This window comes from Balaenoptera musculus, chromosome 19, assembly GCF_009873245.2.
Source record: "Balaenoptera musculus isolate JJ_BM4_2016_0621 chromosome 19, mBalMus1.pri.v3, whole genome shotgun sequence".
Taxonomy (NCBI): domain Eukaryota; kingdom Metazoa; phylum Chordata; class Mammalia; order Artiodactyla; family Balaenopteridae; genus Balaenoptera; species Balaenoptera musculus.
Window position 1 is genome coordinate 27461728 of NC_045803.1, and position 6401 is coordinate 27468128.

The following is a 6401-nucleotide window of genomic DNA, read 5'->3' on the forward strand; positions in this document are numbered from 1 at the left end:
TCTGCCTCCAAACAGCCTGCCTCTACGTCGCCCTGTGAGCTCAGAGCAGACATCTCAGGGTCCCCGCGGCGGCTCACCTCCCTGAGCAGATGTCCCCTTCCACGTGGATTGAGCAAGGTCCCCATTTTTGAAGACACAGGCGATGAAGTGGAGAACCCCAAGAGCTTCCTCTGGAGGCAGAATCCTCCCATTCATTAGTGAGTCTGCAACAGAGCCCAGCCCTGTGCCAGGCACGGGGGGTGGGCAGTGGGGGGTGGAGAAAGAAAAGGAGTTGCCCTACCATTCACGACTGTGTCGTCTAGCTGGGGCAAGGTATTTAGATATGTGTCAATTATATAGCAGCGATTCCTCAATGACCCCCAAAGAAGAAGTCATGCTCTAAGAGTCCAGGGAAGAGAGAGAACTCTGGGCTGGGAAGTGGTCAAAGAAGCTTCTTGAAGGTGGCGGTCAGCTGTTCTGGGGTTTCCTTGAGAGATAGACAGGACTCTCTGGGCCCGGCCCTGAGGGCGGTTCTGAAGATACAAAAGAAGAACAAATTATGCCCCAGGCTAGGAGGAGCTCTCAATCCTTCGGGAGGAGGAAGTTGTCAGGAGTCCATCCTTCTACCCAAGTACGTTTCAGGCAGCATCACTGATGAGCCCATAGGCACCTCAAACCCAACACCTCCCAATCTGAACTCTCCATTCCCTCCTAAGCCTCTGGCTTTTCCTAAAATAATTGTCCCAAGGAATGACACCACTGTCTACTCATTCACCCAACCAGAAATCGGGAAGGCATCCCAGGCTCCTCCAGATCCTTCATCCACTTCTAAGAGCCCGCTGCCCATGTGACCTCCTTAACATCTCCACCCTCTGCTGCAGCGGTCGCTCAGACTCCTGTCACCTCTTGCCCGATTACACTATCAGTGTCCTAATGTATCCCCACACATCCAGGCTGAATTTCTTCATATATGTTCCTTCCTGAAGGAGGTTTCTAAAATGCAGATATGATCATAAAAACAGCTTGTGTATTTAGCACTTACTATGTGCCTGGCTCTGGTAGTAAGCCCTTCATCTCCCCTCTCTCCTGTAGCCCTTGCAGCTACCCTCTGAGATGGGTATTACTTGACTAGGACTTGGAGGTAAGACACATGTTAGCTCAAGGTCACACAGCTCTTCAGTCAGAGAGTTGAGTTTTGAACCATCCCTATTGCCCAAGGTCATACTCTCAACTATAGGCTATCAGCTTCCTGTGACTGCCATGCTGAAAATTCTTCCACGGAGCCTCAGTGCCTTCCGGATGGAAGTTGAACTTGTTTAACCTTGTGGTCTCATTTCCTAGTGCCACTGCCCCTCCATCTTCATCCGCCCTCCCACCATGTCTCACCACCATGTGCCAACCAATCTAAACTACCAGATGTAACGAGCCGCGCTTTTCAAGAAACAGGCCATCCTCGAAAGCAAGCACTCATCCAGCTGGTTATCGCCACATGCTCTTCAAGGCTTAGTGCAAACACCACTTCCTCCATGAAGCCTTCCCCACGTGGTCTGGGTGACGGTGCTGCCTCTGTGTCCCCACGGCGCCCCAGGCATCTGTCACAAGATTTATACTCTATTGTAATCGTCTTCATGCATTTGCAGAGACCAGAGTGTGAGCTTCCTGAGAGCAGGAACCATGCCTTTCTTTTTCCTAGAAGTGATTGGCATGTAGTAGATGCTTGGTAAATAATTGTTGAGTGAATATATAAAGCAGGTCTTTAAAACAAAGATAGTTAGAATGTGTGTTCAATGGTAAGGTGCAGACTTTCAGCCGTTAAGAGAGAGACAAAGACAGAGAAAGACAGAGACAATGAAAGAGACAGAGACAGAGAGAGTCAGACAGAGAGAGAAGGGGGAAATACGCATGGTGGGAGAGGTGTTCCTACAATATTGCTAGCTGCGGCATTCATCTGGAATCAGGCTGTCTCGGAGACTGTACATTCTCAAGGCTGCAAAGAGACAGTGAAGGTTTAGGGATAAGGGAGACCATATTTTTAAGCCTGTATTTTTAAGCCTGGCATCTTAATCAAATATTATCACAGGGCATGTAGCCATCAAACACAGTACTCAGCAGCACGCATGAGTTTTATTATCATCATGTAGTGAAGTCTGACAGCATGGTTTGGCATCCTAGCTCTGCCACGGGCTTGCTGGGTGACCTCAGACAAGTTCCCGAACCTCTCTGTACCTTTGTGTCCTCATCACAAAATAGAGGAGAAATAAAAATATCAACCTTCGGGCATTTCTGTGGCTAGAAAATAAAATAAAACGTGTAAAACAAAGACTTGGAAAATGGGGGCTAATATCATCATTGCACACATAATATCATTGCAAGTAGTGACACATTTCACTAGAGAGGTTTTTTTTTTTTTGTCTAAGAATTTCGTGGCCACCCCCTTCTGATTAGCAGAGGCCTCCCTGGAAAATTACAATGGTAGGGTGGAGAGGCACGGAATGTGCAAGAAGCTGCATCCGCTGAAAAATCCATAAATCAGGAGTTAAACCCAATCATCCACTAGTGAAGAAGAACTATCTGATATCTCGTTTCTCGCTGTGCAAGCTCAGGAGTCATCCGAGACCTGCCATCTTGGGGAGCAAGAAAGCCCCACATTCGGTAACGCAGGGATTAAAAGACTGTCGATAGCTTGTGACAGGCGTTTCCTGAGAAACGCATCCTGGTCAAATAGCAGCAGTCATTAAATATATGAGGATCAGTCAATTTAATCTGCTCTTTTCATATGGATTGATTGGGTTAGCAAAGTAACAGAGCTAGGAGACAATTGACATTTCTGCATCCCTTTCAGACAAGCTTGGGAGGAGAGGGGAGGGGAGGGGGTGGGGAGATTTGCAAACTTCCACCCCTCACCATCGCCCTCCCCCCAAACTTCCCCTGGGCCTCAGATTTAAGCAAGGTGGGGAGCTCACCAGGTCTGGGGGAGGGTCAAAGTCACAGGCAGCGGGAGTGATGTCCAGCAGTTCCCGGGAATGGCCCTACAGCAATTCCCCCTCCTCCCTCCCTCCTCCCACCAGGACAAACTTGATCGAATCGGAAATCACACCTGTGAAGGGGCCACTGAGCCCTACAAGCCGGTGGCCCTGAAAAGCCTCCTCCAGCCAGCTATACAGCAAAGGAAACAAGAAATCAATGTTAACTTGACACAGGCAGTGGAGCTCAAGGAAGCCAAAGCTGGGTTTCTCCTCCTGGAACGTTTCCCAGAAGGAAATCACAAGGGTGATGCCGCTGCTTTGAGAAGGGTTTGGTGGGTGGGTGGAGAGAGGAGACAGGGATTCAGGGCAATACTCCACCCTCTTCACGCACCACCTTCCATCCCCACCACCTGGGGGAAGGTACAGAACCTCCCTCCTTGGGGTGCAACCTACCTTTGGCTTCTATGCGATCCCCGTTTCTCAGAGTTGGAGAGGATCTGGTGAGACCTTGGCTTTCTATGGTCTAAGCTACATCCCTGAGGCCCCACTGATTTCAGCACAGAAGTGGTAGACAGTTCTACCCCCCAGTGCCTGTGTGCCTGGGCCATCTCTCCACTTTCCTGTCTCGGTGTCCCGGGAAGTGTGAGCAGCTGCTCAGCCCTGGTGCAGGTGTGGTCCCGGAGTCCAACCTGCTGTCCTCACACCCAGGGGTGACCCTCCACCAATGGGGTGGGAGACGGTAGATGACCCAGCCTCATTCCCCGGGAAGGACAACACCGAGTTGTGTCCTGCGTGGTCCCCAGACAGTCCCCAGTGCGATGGGGCCCCTCCGCCCTCAGCAGCAACGAGCTCAACAACTTTTTTTGGTTTTCCTTTCTTTCCTCTCTTACTCTGCCTGCTCCTTCAACGTGTCTCCTGGGACCATATCTCAAGTTACCTTCACCCAAGTCCTTTTCTTAGGCTCTGCTTTGGGGGGAACCCTAACTTAAGACACATAGGAAATGGAAGATCAGGAGCCCTTCCAGAGGAGTACATTTGAGAACCCACAGATGTCTGGTTTGCCCCAGACCAAGTAAGATGTGTGCTGTGCCCTGGCCACGCCCCACACAGCAGGAACGGACTTAATTCCCCTGGAGGCATTATCCCGAGGCTGTGCCCTGCTTCCTTCCTGCGGTGGAGGTGCCCTGGAGGAAGGGTCAGGACATCTCTAGTGACAGCTCATAAGCACAAGCGCAGCTCCTGGGTGTATGACATTCTCACTGGAGCCTAGGACCATCCCAGGAGGCAGGGGCAAGACGGAATCATCCTCTCCTCGTAGGACCGATTGGCAAAGCAAAAACATTTTCACAAAGAGTTCTTTGATAAAATTATTTAACAAATGCATGCCAACCTGGCACTTCCTCATTCCTTTACCTTGATAAATCAATAAAACAACGCATCTTTGGGGCATGTGGAATATGTGGGGCATATTTCATCTTTTTCTAGCTCAGGATTTCCCAAAGCGTGGCACGTTTCAGGAGATACAGGGCCATATTACTTAATAACCTGAATCATGTAGTGAGAAAAATTTTCCGTTTTCACTTCTCTTCCCATCCTATAAAGAGAAGCAGAAAAGCTTGATTTGGTGCTAATATGTCTTTAACACTTCTCCAAACTCGGACAATGTCTCTGTTTAACAAGGGCAGGCAACAGTATCTGGCTAGAACTGCCTGATTGCTTTATTTTCCCAGAGGTAATTTTCAGATTTGCTTCTTTTTATGGGAAAAGGAAGGTCAACTTCCATATATGTAAGTGGTACCATCTTTCTCTTTTAAATAAATGTATTTAAGCAAAAAAAAAAAAAATGGAGTTAATTAAAATAGTAACTGATCATGATGAAATTTATGAGAATGACTAAAATTTGGGAAACATTGTTTAAGAGATTATTCCACTTATGGTATCTCTTCCCTGCTTTCAGAGTCAGTTCTCTTATTTGACAAATAAAATGAAAAAGTTCCCATTGAAAAGAAGTAATCAAACTGGAAAAGGATTCTGGAGATCTGTTATGATCTTAACAAGGTCCTTCCCCTTTCCAGAACTCAGTTTCCCCATCTTTAAAATGGGTAGTAGGATGGGTAAGACGATCTCTAATAACCCTATCAGCTCTGATGTTTTAGGTTTACAAATGTGGATGAGCCCCAAGTCCTGACCTTCAGCCCAGACTCTTCCCCTAATGAGCTCAAGGCCTCAAAAACATCATGGCCTAAACTAAACTCATCCTCATCCCTTTAGCCTCTAGATGTTTCCTGCTCTGCCTCCTAACTGGCCGATCTCCATGGTCACTTCCTCTGCTCTGGTCCCAGCCTTCATCCCCTCTCCTGGACTGAAATGACAGCTTTCTACCTGGTCTCCCTGCTTCCCCACTCGTCTGCCTAGAGACAGACCTCACAGATCACTCTGATGGCTGGATCTCAAAGAACAACCCAGTCATGTCAGGGCAACATACAAGCCCCTTACCATGGTCTGCAGGACCTTCCATCTTCTGTCTTCTATTTGCATCTCCTATATTTACATCTACTGCCATCTCCTTTATGTTCACCCTTACCCCTCCCCACCCTGATACTTTAGCTGGCTAATTCTTCCCCATCTTTTAAGATTCATCTCAGGTGACACCTCTTCTGAGAAGCTTTCCTTGATCGACTTACCACCGCCAGTCTGAGATAGGCATCACTTCCTTCTGAGCCCTGGTGTTAACCTGGTTTTGGCTTTTGCCATGTGTCATCATGGTTATCTATCTATCTATCTATCTATCTATCTATGCCAATTCTCTCACCAGACTGCCCAGCTTCTTTGTATGCTCGGTGTTCCTCCCAGGGGCTGGCACAGAGTAAGGTGCTCCACAAATAAACAATAGACCCCTGAATGATTTATTAACGGTTTATCTCATAACCCTGTGACTCCACCACTCTGCCTACAGAGCTCTTTCAACTCACTCGTGGTCTTCCTCTTCATATCTTGGCATTTTCTCAGGTATAACCTTGTGAGGACAGGTTAATTTATCACCTACATCAATACTGTCCCTTTCAGGAGACTCTAAGCTTCTGGAGGACGGGGATTACTTCCTACTTCACTCCCTTGCTAAGAAAACAGGCGTTTGTAACTATAATTGTCCGGAGAGACACAAACGCTTCATAAACATAAATAAAAGATCCTTTAGGCCCCCTTAGACCCCCCTGTTTCTATTCTGTACCCCTCTAGGTCAGGCCATTCTGCCTCTCCTAAACCATCATCTGTGTAAGCTATGCCATGCCATGGCACCAGATACAATTATATATGGAGGGAAGAAATTTCTATTTTGGTCTCAAGAAAATTATGTGATTTTGCTTAAGTTCAATTTTAAAACATGGAATATGACTGAACTTAATGTTAGTACTTAAGAAAAATGTTCACAGTAATTACAGATGAGGATACCTATAT